The sequence below is a fragment of the Petromyzon marinus genome, unplaced genomic scaffold, assembly GCF_048934315.1.
Source record: "Petromyzon marinus isolate PM22_M1 ecotype Great Lakes invasive population unplaced genomic scaffold, UKy_Petmar_22M1.pri1.0 PM_Scaffold_298, whole genome shotgun sequence".
In the NCBI taxonomy this organism is placed as follows: domain Eukaryota; kingdom Metazoa; phylum Chordata; class Hyperoartia; order Petromyzontiformes; family Petromyzontidae; genus Petromyzon; species Petromyzon marinus.
Genome location: NW_027423277.1, coordinates 66,608 through 81,438, shown reverse-complemented (window position 1 = coordinate 81,438; position 14,831 = coordinate 66,608). Strand labels below are relative to the sequence as shown.

At 47.6% G+C, this 14,831-nt stretch overlaps 1 long non-coding RNA gene across 1 annotated transcript; it reads left to right on the top strand.

The window, feature by feature from the left end:
- The first annotated feature begins 7,015 nt into the window (after nt 1-7,015).
- On the top strand, nt 7,016-14,453 carry LOC142923127 (uncharacterized). Its single transcript, XR_012940534.1, has 3 exons — nt 7,016-7,194; nt 9,421-10,406; nt 13,159-14,453. It is a non-coding gene; the product is annotated as an uncharacterized LOC142923127 (long non-coding RNA).
- The last annotated feature ends 378 nt before the right edge of the window (nt 14,454-14,831 follow it).

Genomic DNA, 14,831 nt, shown 5'->3' with positions numbered 1-14,831 from the left:
TCGTTCTCTCAGCCGACAAAGGCAATGCCACTGTCATCATGGACAAAACAGAATATAACAACAAAATTCAAGAACTACTCAACGATGGCAGCTATACAAAAATAAAAAGAGATCCCACCAACAGCCTGGTCACCAAAACGAACAAAATTATCTCTGATTCAACAGCATTAATTGATGAGAACAAACAGTTCTTGTTGAAACCCTCTGCTGCCAGACCACCAAGATTATATGGCCTTCCAAAGATACACAAAGAAGATACACCCCTTCGTCCCATCGTCTCTACTATCAGCTCCCCCACCTACAAACTGGCACGTTTTCTGGCTGATATACTGCGACCTTTCACTGGAAAAACCACCTCTGCGGTACTAAATTCTACTCACCTGGTATCGACAATCAAAGACATTTCCCTGTCCCCAAACGACCTGCTTGTCAGTTTTGATGTGGTGTCCTTGTTCACCAAAGTCCCGGTACCTGACACCATCGCTATCATTGAAGACCTGGTTCATCAAGGACTGCATACTGATGTACCCCCCCTGGTGAGACATTGCTTAACCAACACATACTTCACCTGGAATGGAACTTTCTACAAACAAACTGAGGGCACCCCAATGGGCTCCCCCCTATCTCCGGTTGTAGCCAACGTATTCATGGAAAAATTTGAAACTGACGCCATCCAGACTGCCACTCTACGCCCGACCTTATGGAAGAGGTACGTTGATGACACCTTTGTCATCTGGCCACATGGCCAGCCTGCTCTAGACCAATTCCGCGACCACATCAATTCAATACACCCAGCCATCAGATTTACCATGGAGGTTGAAAAAGATGGCAAACTACCCTTTCTGGATGTCTTAATTAAAAGGAGACATGATGGTTCAATGAGCCACTCTGTCTACAGGAAAGCTACCCATACAGATGCTTACTTGAAACCGGATTCCCACCACCATCCATCCCAGAAGAACTGCCTCATCAAGACTCTATACCATAGAGCCCAATGCATTTCCGACCAGGAACACATTACCAGTGAACTCAAGCACGTACACCAGGCTCTCAGGGCTAATGGCTACTCCGACTACACAATCCGCAAAGCCATCACTCCAGTCATGAAGAAGGATCCTCTTGTGGAGCCACTCAAAACCATCACCTTACCCTACATTGCAGGGGTCACTAAAAAGATCTCCAAAATCCTGAATAAACACAAGATCCAGGTCCGATTCAACACAGTACACAAAATCCGTGATTTAGTTCCATCTGTAAAAGATGCTCTTCCAGACATACAGTACCCGGGCGTTTACAAACTAAAGTGCCTCTGTGGTAGTAGCTACATTGGAGAAACCAAAAGACATATCTCGGACCGCATCCGCGAACATAAAGCAGACTTGAAACACGGTAAGACGAACTCCTCTGCCGTGGCAGATCACTGTTACAATTCAGTGGGCTCACATGACATTGACTTCTCCAAGACGGAGGTTCTTTGCAAACCAACTGGCTACCATGAGAGATTCGTTCATGAGGCCATTCACATATACAAGCACAAAGACAATTTCAACCGAGAAGATGGATTCAGGCTTAGTAACCACTGGAAAGATGTGTTAAATCATTTCTGTTCTTAATTAATTGTAATTTTACGATGACCTTCAGACCGCAGCTCTTTCGCCAGCATTGCCTCTTAATACCTCTCACACCACGGTTAATGGTATGGTTTACAACATGGAGTATACTAGGGCTTCGCAGCTGTCTCTCTCCCCCTCCTCTGTTCTGACCATGGACGAACTCGTCCGTCTGAACGGGGCCCGTAGCTATCCGTGGTACGGAAATTTGAGGGTAAGAATCCACCCATTTTTTCGCCATATAGCATTGTGATATATAACGACTTATGGTTGGTAGCTTAGCTGATTGGAGAATATAGAGTTTATTGATAACATGAAGGTAATTTATATTTTAGTTTTTATTGGTTCACTATATAGTACTGTGAATAGCTCAATGCTAAATTCGCCTAGTTATTTCAATGCTAAATTCTCCTGTTTTGATTTGTACTAAGTGCCTCGGTGAATGTGTATACTCTGACTTCAACGTAACTATTTCTGTAGCAGCTACAAGCGAATGCCTTAATTTAGCTATTTCAATGCTAAATTCTATGCTAATTCCTTTTAACAATGGGTGCCTCTGCGGAGGTGTATGCTTTAACTTTTAACATAGCTATTTCTGTGACCAGTCACAAGCTAATCATTCAGCCTTTTCAATGCTAAATTTTATGCTAATTCCTTCGTCAAGGCTCTTTGTTCCTCTCACACAGCTTAAAAGCCGTGATCTGAACGTGGCTCTCTCACTCCAGCGCTGTCCTACCAGACAGTCTCGCTCCCTTCACCTGATGAAGGCCGCTTGTGTTGTGGCCGAAACGTCGTGAGAATATTATTGTGTTATTTTATTTTATCAATTTATTATTTTATTCTCATTCTACGTGACTTTACCGAAAGAACCAAAGAAGAAGAACTATACATACCCTACTACCATGCAATAAACCGATGTGAAAAAAATAAATATAAACTACATCAATATAATCAATGTACTCAATATACTCTCCAATAATCTGAGCTGTTAACATTAAGTAACTGGGTATACACTACACTATATAATGACTACCGTGTAGTAAACTGATAAAAAACTAAAATATAAACTACATCAATATAATCAAAATACTCAATATACTCTCCAATAAGCTGAGGTTACATATCAGCAGAGGAATTTAGTATATTGACGCTAAGCAACTGCAACTACCCTACTACTAACAAAAAGTCATTATACATTACAATTTTACGTCACAAAAAATATATGCCTCCAACTAAACTTTTTTCTACATCACACGACTATACCCATCATATTTAGTCAGTATAGTCGTGTGATGTAGAAAATGGCATGTCATGTTCAAGTGATGAGCTCAATTCATGTCACTTTCAAGTGATGAGTACACTGCATGTCCCGTCCAAGTGATGAGCTCACTGCATATCACATTCAAGTGGCGAGCTCACTGCATGTCTTATTCACGTAACGAGCACACTGCATATCATTAAAGTGGCGAGCTCACTGCATGTCACATTCAAGTGGCGAGCTCACTGCATGTCACATTCAAGTGATGAGCGCACTGCATGTCACTTTCAAGTGGTGAGCTCATTGCATGTCACTTTCAAGTGATGAGCTCACTGCATGTCACATTCAAGTGTTGAGCTCACTGCATGTCACATTCAAGTGATGAGCTCACTGCATGTCCCATTCATTCATGTGATGAGCTCCCTGCATGTCACATTCAAGTGATGAGCGCACTGCATGACGTTCAAGTGGTCAGTGCACTACATGTCACATTCAAGTGTTGAGCTCACTGCAAGTCACATTCAAGTGGTGAGCTCACTGCATGTCACATTCAAGTGGCGAACTCACTGCATGTCACATTCAAATGATGAGCGCACTGCATGTCACATTCAAGTGGTCAGTGCACTACATGTTACATTCAAGTGTTGAGCTCATTGCGTGTCACATTCAAGTGATGAGCTCACTGCATGTCCCATTCATTCATGTGATGAGCTCCCTGCATGTCAGATTCAAGTGATGAGCTCACTGCATGTCACACTCAAGTGATGAGCGCACTGCATCTCACATTCAAGTGATAAGCTCACTGCTCGTCACATTCAAGTGATGAGCTCCTCCTCCTGCACGTAGCGTGGCAACCCATGGCACCTGTTGAGTCTGGGTTCCTGCGAGGAGGTGGGAGGTGGAGGAGGTTGAGGTGGAACTGGTGGTGGAGGAGGTGGACCCCTGACAAGGCCATTTTACCCCACCCTACCTGGCCATTATAACCCCACTCTCACTGGCCATTATAACCCCACCCTACCTGGCCATTATGAACCCACCCTACCAGCCTATTATAAACCCCAGTGACACGACAAATATGGACCCAGAACCCACACATCACTGACAACTATCACGATTGGTAATACCCCTAGACAACAAAGCCGAGTCTAATTAGCGTAATTGCATAAATTGACATAATTACCTAATTTTGTAAAATTACACCTTTTGCATTTTTCATTTCATTTTTATTATTTTTCAAGACAATATATACAACAATCCTGACCCTGATGCCTGTTGTATATTTGGAGTTCGCATGTTTCTCTCACTCTCCCCTTCGTTGTGAATTTTTGCCCGGCTCCTGTTTGTCACTCCACATTTATAGTTGCTGATATAAATTGACACGTAAAATGCCACTTAATTGGGCAATCATATGTGGCCAGGTTACGTCTGAAAAAGAGATATATCTTATGGGCCTTACCTGGTAAAATAAACAAATAAGCAGGTGGCTAGGTGAGTGATTGAATGAGAGAGTGGCTGAGTGATTGAGTGGTTGAGGGAGTGAGTGGCTGAGTTAGTGAGTGGCTGAGTGAGAGGCTGAATGAGTGAGTGGTTGAGTGAGTGGGTAGCAGAGTGACTAAGCAGCTGAGTGAGTGGCTGGGTGAGTGAGTTGTTGATTGAAAGCTTGAGTACGTGAGTTCTTGAGTGAGTGGCTGAGTGGGTGGCTGAGTGAGTGAGACACGGGAAGCAAGAGGGAGACAGGGGGAGATAGAAGAGTGAGACACGGGGAGAGAAAGGAGACACGGGGAGAGAGAGGAGGGAGACAGGAGGAGGTTGGAGAGGGAAAAGCGGGGAGAGAGAAGAGACACGGAGAAAGATAGGAGGGAAACGCGGGGAGGGAGAGGAGAGAGACACGGCGACATAGAGGAAGGAGACACGGGGAGAGAGAGGAGGGAGACCCTGGGAAAAAAAGAAAGGAGGAGACACGCGGAGGAGGTGAGAGGTAGGAGGAGAGTGCGTGGAGGTGAGAGGGGAGAGATAGGAGGAGAGTGCGTAGAGGAGGCGAGGGCTCCTATAATGATGACTTCAAGGCATGCTGGGAGACAAGTTCATGTGACCCACATAGCACAGGGAGCCATCGCTGTTGGAACCGCATGGGCAGGGAACGTGGCCTCCAACCCACCACCTGCACCAGCCTCACCACCACAAACCAACAACCACAACTAGAACTACAAATTCAACCACAAATGTAACCACAAATGTAACCACAGCCACAACCATACCCAACAACCATAACCACTATAACCACAACTATAACCAAAACCAACTACAATTATAACCACACCCACAACAATAACCACAATTATAGCCATATCTATAACCACAACTCTAAGCACTAAAACCAGACACAACTAAAACCACAACCATGATATAACCACTACAACTATAACCGCATTTCCGGTTATCACAGGTGGCAACATATGGTGCGAAAGAAGTTCAACACACATACAACAACAAAAGACAAAGATTTATTCTATAGCCTATAACAGACTGTTGGGGCAAGTTCTGTTAGCGAGTACCTATGGAGACCCGCAGTGTGGAACACAAGCAGGTGGGTGGCCAGCACTACACCCGACCGTCTTTGTCTCCCGAGTGGCGATGTTTATTACACACCACAACAGGTACTCATTTCAGGCAGAGTCGACGTAGGGGAAGCCCTGGACTGGTTCAAATGATCGTCACTGGTGTTGGCCGTGAGCGGGAATCGAACTTTCTCGGGTCCGTGGCGTGGCGTTCAACCGCTACTCTACTGCTCCCTACACATACAACAACCATGAAATACAACATAACCACCTTCACCACAACTATAACCACAAAAACATAACATAACCATCACAACTTGTACCACAATCACAATTATAACCACAACCCCAAGTATAACAACAACAATAACATAACCACAACTGTAACTATAACCATGAAAACCCCAACCTCCACGTACACAACTATAGCCACAAAAAATATACCCCCCACAACCGCAATTATTACCACAACCAAAAGCACCATAACAACCAACATAACCACCTACACCACAACTAAAACCTGAACCACCACTACAACCAGCGATACAACCACAACTATAACCACTGCCACCACATTCAAAACCACCACAACCAACATCACCTCAACCACCACAACCATAACAAGCAACATAACCACAACAACCACATTGATGCTGATACTCTAACACCACCTACACAACCACTTTATCAAGGCTCTATGTATCCGTGTGTCCATGTGTCTCCGTGTCTCCACATGTCCCTGTGGGTGGGTGAATAGATGGGTTAGTGGGTGAGTTGGTGAGTGGGCAAGTGAGTGGGTGGGTGTGTGGGCGATGGAATCGAACCTGCACCTCTGCAGTGCAAGTCCAGTGAGCTAACGACCCGCATGTGGTGGGGTAAAGTGTGGGTACGCCCACCTTGCTCCAAAACGTGGAGATCAGCGTGGAAGAGTAGACCAAATACCCTAATTAGCGGCGTCTAGTGGAGGCCTCCTCCGCCAGCACGCGATTCGCCTCCTTCACAATAAACCCTTCCTTGCAAAGATAAAAAAGTATATTTGACTGATCCCATCAGCCTCTCATCAGCAGCAATGGCTCAACTCGAGCGCCACTCTGGACCGCTTTCCACCTTCAGTGCCTCAGCAGCAGAGCCGGGCTCTGCTTGAACCGATGCCGTGAGCCCAGCAGCTGTTTAGAAGCCTACGGCTGTGGGCCGCCTTTGTCTCTCCTCCACCACTGCTGAGGTGTCCACATCATGCGAGGTTCTCACCTTCAGGCTGAGTCGACCCAGAGGAGGCCCAGGCAGCGAACCGCTTCAGAAGTTGGCGCCACGTTCACCGGCGGAAGCGGAAGTAGAGAGAGCAGCAGAAGCATCGCGTGTGGGGAGCAGCTGAGGTGTGGATCAGAACTGTGTATTAGTGGTGGTGTGGTAGTAGTGGTGGTGGTGTTCGTGGTGGTGGGGTTGTTAGTGGTAGTGGGGTTGTTATTGGTGGTGGGGTTGTTATTGGTGGTGGGGTTGTTATTGGTGGTGGCGTTGTTAGTGGTGGGGTTGTTGTTAGTAGTGCTAAATACGCGGGAGCTTTGTCTTTGGCGGTGTGAGTGGGGGAGGGGGCGTAGAGGGGGGGGAAGGTGCTGGGGGGGAGGGGCTCACAGGATATTGCGTCACTGAGGGCGTGATCACCGAGCCCCGCCCCCACTTGTTTCTGCCGATCTTTTTTCTCACATGTGGCGGTAGAGAAGCACCGAGACGACAGAAGCAGCGACTCTCTGGAGGAAGTGAGGAACTGTAGGTGAGTGGTGATGTGAGTGGTGAGGACGTGTGTGTCTGTGTAGTGTACTGGCAGGAGGAGTGGTGGCGTTAGTGGTGTTACTGATAGTGGTGGTGGTATGTTGTGAGTGAGTCGTGACGATGTGAGTTCATGTCAGAATCAGAATATTTATACTGGAGTCAGATGAGCTATACAGCTCTTTCTCACAGATGTCCAGTGTTGTGGGTGAGTGGTAAAGATGTAACCTCGCGTTGATGTGAGTTTCTTATTAATGATGTGGGTCCGTGTTAATGATGTGGGTTTGTGATTTAAAGCTTTCGTGACTGCAGTAATTCATATTCTTAGTTCTTTCGGTAAAGTCACGTTGAAGGGAAACAATAAAATAATAAAATATATATAAAACAATAAAATTCTCACGACGTTTCGACCATAACACAAACGGTCGTCATCAGGTGTGTCTGTTTGCATAAATGTATTTATTTTTAAACGGTGTATTTATTTATTTATAAAAAACGTTAGCACCACGCGCAGCGATTTAGCAGTTTATTTAAAAGTACGAGTCCATCTATGTTCTGAAAAGAGGAGGGGGGAGACGAAACAATCATTGTATGCCGTCTGAAAGCCACTGTAAGCGTGAACAATCAATTAAAACCTGAAATGGTTTATCAAATCTTTCCAATGATTGCTAAGCCAGAATCCATATTCTCGGTTGAAATTGTCTCTGTGCTTGTATATGTGGATAGCCTCATGAACGAATTTCTCATGGTAGCCAGATGGCTTACAAAGAACCTCTGTCTTGGAAAAGTCAATGTCATGTGAGCCTACTGAATTATAACAATAATCTGCCACGGCCGAGGTGTTGGTCCTACCGTGTTTAAGGTCTCCTTTGTGTTCACGAATGCGGTCCGAGACATGGCGTTTGGTTTCTCCAATGTAACTACTACCACAGAGGCAACTTAGTTTGTAGATACCAGGGTATTGTATGCCCGGAATCACATCTTTTACAGACGGAACCAGATCACGGATTTTATGTAATGTGTTGAAACGGACCTGGATCTTGTGTTTATTCAAGATTTTGGAGATCTTTTTTGTGATCCCCGCAATGTAGGGTAAAGTGATGGTTTTGAAAGGCTCCTCAAGAGGGTACTTCTTCATGGTTTGAGTGATAGCTTTGCGGATTGTATAGTCGGAGTAACCATTAGCCTTAAGAGCTTGGTGTACGTGCTTGAGTTCACTGCCTATGTGTTCCTGGTCGGATATGCATTGGGCTCTATGATACAGAGTCTTGATGAGAGAATTCTTCTGTGATGGATGGTGATGGGAATCCGGTTTCAGATAAGCATCCGTATGGGTAGCTTTCCTGTAGACAGAGTGGCTCATTGAACCATCAGGTCTCTTTTTAATTAGGACATCCAAAAAAGGTAGCTTGCCATCTTTTTCGACTTCCATGGTAAATCTGATGGCTGGGTGTATGGAATTGATGTGGTCGAAGAATTGGTCTAGAGCAGGCCGGCCATGTGGTCAGATGACAAAAGTGTCATCCGCGTACCTCTTCCATAAGGTTGGGCGCAGTGGCAGTCTGGATGGCGTCAGTCTCAAATTTCTCCATGAAAATGTTAGCTATAACCGGAGATAGGGGGGAGCCCATTGGGGTGCCCTCAGTTTGTTTGTAGAAAGTTCCATTCCAAGTGAAGGGCTATCCACATATACAAGCACAGGGACAATTTCACCCGAGAAGATGGATTCTGGCTTAGCATTGGAAAGATTTGATAAACCATTTCAGGTCTTAATTGATTGTTCACGCTTAAAGTGGCTTTCAGACAGCATACATTAAAATTTGTCGTCTCCCCCCTCCTCTTTTCAGAACATAGATGGACTAGTTCTTCTAAATAAACTGCCAAATCGCTGCACGTGGCGCTAACGTTTTTTTTTATAAATAAATAAATACACCGTTTGAAAATAAATAAATTCATGCAAACCGACACACCTGATGACGACCGTTTGTGTTATGGTCGAAACGTCGTGAAAATTTTTATTGTTTTATATATATTTTATTATTTCATTGTTTCCCTTCAACGTGACTTTACCGAAAGAACTAAGAAGATGTGGGTTTGTGTTGATGATGTTGGTTCACGGTGAGGATGAGTCTGTGATGTGACGTGACTCGTGTTGTGACGTGGGAAGCAGTGCCGACGTGCACCCTCTACCCTGTGTGATCCTCGCCTTCGTCTCCCGCTCTCCACACAGAGACCCGGACCGTGCGAGAGACGCCGCGAATTATGTGCACTCTGCACTGTTCGGACCGTGTACCAGTCGGAGCGCGGGCGGTGTTGTTGCAGTGAATGCCACGCTGCCCTCCAAGTTCGACTCCCGCTCACGGCCACCAACACTGCTGACGATTACCTCAACCACTCCTGGGCCTCCCTTTGTAGCCATAACGAGCAGCACCTACGAAGACCGGCACGGCACACGACACCAGTGTTGGTGGCCGTGAGCAGGAATCGAACCCCGGGTCGTTAGGTTCATAGCACAGCGCGCTAATCACTACACTACCGCACACACACACAGACACACACAAACACACAGATACACACACAGATACACAGACATACACACAAACACTCAGACACACACACAGACATACAGACACACACAGATGAGACACAACACACATCCGCCCTCGGGCCGTGACGTCACACCCGCTTCCACCCAGTCTGCCGCTAGAGCCACGCTGCAAGCTGCCTGCTGAGGAGCGCCTCTCTGCACGAAGCCTCCTGGAGCCTCTCTCGTAGCAGTCACCATGGAGGCTCACGGGCTGCGCAGTACTTCACGCACCCTCGTGACGCTGCTCGTAGCGAGCTCCGCGTTCCTCGCGTCTGTGCCCACGGAGGAGAAGAATTTCTCCCCTAACTAGCTGGTTAAGCCGAGGGGAGCCTGGGAGGTCCAACCGCCACAGGCCGGACAGCCTCTACCTCTCACCAAAGCGACCGTGGCCGTCCACATCAGCAACCGCCTCACAGGTCACGAAGCCGAGAGGGTGCCTCGAGTCGCTTCCTCTCCCAGCCATGGCATGGAGGTTCCCCAAGGAGGAGGAGAAGACGACGACCCAGCTCCTTCAGGGTGGACGACCTTCATGGAGATGCTGCACAGCGGGCCGGTGGCCATCGCCTACGAGGTGGCGAGCGCGGGGATCACCCTCCTCAGCCTCGGAGTGGCGGCTGAAGAATGCAGTGGTGAGTGCCGACTTCACGCTCACACAGGCCATCAGCGTGGCACCGTGACATACACCACATGCAGAGACACCACACGCAGAGATGCATCACGCGTACAGATCACTCGCGCAGATATAAGAATCTCACTCGCATACACCACACACACAAGTATATATCACATCCACGCACACATCCTAGACAAAGTTGCATATGTCATTTGGAACAAGCAAACACCTTGCTCAATTAAGTATACTTAAAAATTATCCACTGCAACTTTAAGGGTGTTTTTTGTTACTGGCAGCGTGGCATTTGGGACATGTGCTGGACTCCTTGTGCGGCGTTGGTGAGTTGCGCTGGTGCGGACAGAACAATGTCCCCTAGCCAGTAGAGTCAGAACAATAATATTTTTAATGGTTGAGGAATCCGATGAGCTATAAAGCTCTTTTTCACAGATGTCTGGTAGGGGCTGGTAAGAACGTTACAACAACAAATACTACAAAAACATGTAATAGTGCAAAGTACAAGAAAGGTTAACAAATCACCCAAACACAAACAAATAAAACTAAACCAGCCCCATCATACTCTTTGGTTCTTTCGGTAAAGTCACGTAGGTATAAAATAAAGTAAATCACGATGTTTCGGGTGCAACACAAGCGTCCATCATCGGGTGGGGAAAGCATGGTCTGCTGCTGAGGCAGACTGATTTATTTGATTTTATACCTACGTGACTTTGCCGAAAGAACCAAAGAGTATGGATTCCTGCAGTCACGAAAGCTTCAAATCAAGAACACCCCCATCATACCAGTCAAAGCCCACTGAGGTACTAACTTATTTTTCAGATGGAACCTGGTCACAAATGAAAGCTCAACCTCGTTGTAAACCGCGCATGCACGTGAGCGCAAACCGCTACTGTAGGCGATTGCGCAGGTACGCGAGCGCTGGGCACCACCAAAAATAGTCGTGTAGGCACGCGCGTGCTGAACAATACTGTAAACGATCGTACAGGTACGGACACCAAGCACGCTCTACTCCTTTATTCGCCGCAAACAGCCGCGTGTGCGTGCGAACACAAAACACTCTCCACCCTCCTCTTCACCCTCCAAAGGAGCACAAGAAACAGTTTATTCCCCTACCAGTTATTTTATTTACCGCAAGCAACCCGTTAAGCTACGCGTAATTGTGTGGGTCAGTGGATGTCAGCCTATTCCCCTTGAGATCCTAGACTGTATTTCCTCTGCCTATCGCTCTGCTTTCTACCCTCGATCAAATAGCCCAAACTTACCTCTCTCTCTTACTCACGTGTACTTCCACTCTGCTGCGCTGGAAGCTGTAGAAAAGCGATCAGTAGAGGGTTGAGCCTGGCTGCGCTGAAGTGCATCACGCGGACGTCTCGAACGGCTAACTCCCCTCCTGCGTGGACCGCGATGATCTTGAAGAACTGCCTTGCTACCTGAATCCCCCTCCCTTTATCCCACCTACAACAAAGGAATTTCGCCGTTTCGCTCCCTTGGCCTCCCGTCCAATCAGGGGCTCGGATTTTCCCACCCTTCGATACCCGGATCCCAACTCGGGTGATGTCGCCGCAGTGATCTCTCCGACATCCGCTCTCTGTTCTCCCGCTACCAGTCCACTGACCCGTGCTTGTGTGTGTGTGGTTCCACTCGCGGTGGCTCGATGGCCCTTGCCGTGACCATGCAACTTTAATATTAGGTCCCGGCGCCGCAGTGCATGTCAGCTACAGGGGGAAGATCGCCCAATTTCCCGGCCGCAGGAAACCATGAAGATCGATCCCATTAGGGACTTCTGGAAAAAAAAACCTATCGGCCGGGTGACCTCCCCTCCTGGCTCTACGTGGGGCGTGTGTGCGTTCGTGCGGGGGGAGGGGGGGTGGCGAGGGTGCACCGCGTTGGCGTCGGCATCCCCCGGTGGCGGCTTCACGGCGGTGGGCACGGCCTCGGCAGAGCGGCTCTGCTGCGGCGGCCTCACGACTGTGCAGTGGGCAAAACGCGGACGTCTGAGAAGGCACCAGCCCCGGGAGAGTGGCGGGAAATCCGAGGCATCGGTGACGGCGTCGCGGCGGTGGGCACGGCTCCGCTGGAGCGGCTCCGCTGCGGCGGCACCACAGATGACGGTTCCCCAAGATGGAGAATACCCGTCTCCCTCAAGGTGGACGACCTTGATAAAGATGCTGCACAGTGGGCCGGTGGCCATCACTTACGACGTGGAGAGCGCGGGGATCACCATTACCAGCCTAAGAGTCTGGCTGAAGAATCCACTAATAAGAGAGAGAGTATGCTGGCGTCACTGTAACATAGAACATCAGCAGGACACCACAACAGAGACACCACACCCAGAGAGGCATCATGGATATAGATCACTCAGGCAAATGTCATAATCTCACATGCATAGATGACACAAATCAGAATCAGAATATTTATACTGGAAGAATCCGATGAGCTATTAAGCTATTTTTCACAGATGTACAGGAGAGGCAGGTTAGAACGTTACAACAACAAACAATAAAAATCACACTCACATCCTCGACAAAGTCGCACACATTTATTACAAGCACACATTGTTCATGTTGGTGGATTACAAATAGTTGTCCGATATTTGCCACTGAAAGGCAGGTACAACACTCGTGCTCAATCAATGGTGGTGGTGTGGCAGATGGCAAGTGAAAAAAACATATTTGAGTGGAGTGACCAACAGGGGAAGAAGGAGACTGCAATCTCTTGCCTCTCATAATGATTTTGTTTCCGGTTTTAAACAGAAGTCATCGCAGCGCAGACGAGTTTACCGAAGCCGCTACATGAGAGGATCCATGTGTAAATTGGCTCGGAGCAAGTGCCACCCCATGAAAATCAAGAGGACCCATAGATCCCTAAAGACTCAACTGGATGGCTGCTCCATGATGAATAGCTCACCAACACTTACCAGCGCACCCACCAACAGCACCACTCCTACCAACACCACCACTCCTACCAACACCACCATTCCTACCAACACCACCATGACAAACCCCACCCCGAAAAACTAACACCATCACACTTTTAAATACCAACACCTCTACCAATACTATCCTGACTAACACCACCACCCCTTCCACCCCTACAAACCCTACCAACAGCATTTTCTCCACCTTCACTACCACCCGGACCAACACCATCATCCCAGCTGAGTGTGAGTGGTGTCACCTCATGATAATGGCCCGCATCAATGCCTGCCGCACTAAAATAAGCTCAATTACCCCTACCAGCTCAATCACCAACTCCACCGCTCCTACCAACTCCGCCACTTTGACCAATCCCACGTTTACCAACATTACCTCCTCTACCCTCACTACCACCCCTACCCACATCACCCCAGCTGAGCATGTGTCCAGCCTCATGATCATGAGGGAAAAGAGATCACTCTTCATGGCTGGATGAATGCCTGCTCCACCACTCCTACCAACTCCACCACCTCTACCAACCACACACCTACTAACACTACCTCCTCTACTAACCCAACCCTGACCACCATCACTTCCTCTACCCTCACCACCACTCCTTCCCACATCATCACCCCAGCTGAGCGTGAGTCCCGCCTCGTGATCATGAGGGCAAAGAGACCACTCTTCATGGCCCGGATCAATGCCTGCTCCACCACTCCTACCAACTCCACCACCTTTAGAATCCGCACACCTACCAACACCACCACACCTCCCAACACCGCTACCCTTACCAAACGCAACTACTCCGACGAACACCACCACTCCTACCAAAACCAACCCTACCAACGCCAACCCTACCAACACCAACCATACCAACACCATTATTCCTACCAACACCACTCCCCCTACCAACACCAACCCTACCAACACCAATCCTACCAACACAATGACTCCTACCAACACGACCACCCCAACCGACACCATCACTCTTTCCAACAACAGCCCTATCAACGCTACCTATCCTACAATTGCCAACTCTATAAACACCTTTACCTCTACCAACACCACCACCACCCCAAATAAGAAATAATACAAAATAAATAACATTCCAACATCGCTGCACCCTTTCCATGTTCCCTCCTTTGTTTACGCGTCATCCATTAAAATAAGTTATTGTTATTTTTTAAGAATAATAGTTACTAAGAATATTGTTTTGTATTAAGTGAAGTCATAATATTGTTCGAAAAGCTGGTTAATGTAGATCCTTTGTCAGTCATTTCTAGATGATTGCCTCGCCTTGCCTACATTCACCTTGGTGACTCAATCACATGCTCAAGGACACGAGTGATATTTTCGGCTAACAGAAGGTGTGAACCTACCTTTACCACCAGCAGTTGGATGGACTGGTGAAGTTGTCTAAACAGAACCATTTATATGCCCGATGTTGATTGCTTCCAATGTGTATGCTTGTGACTGACAGATCTGTGGTGAGCAGAAGTGTAAAGGTTAGC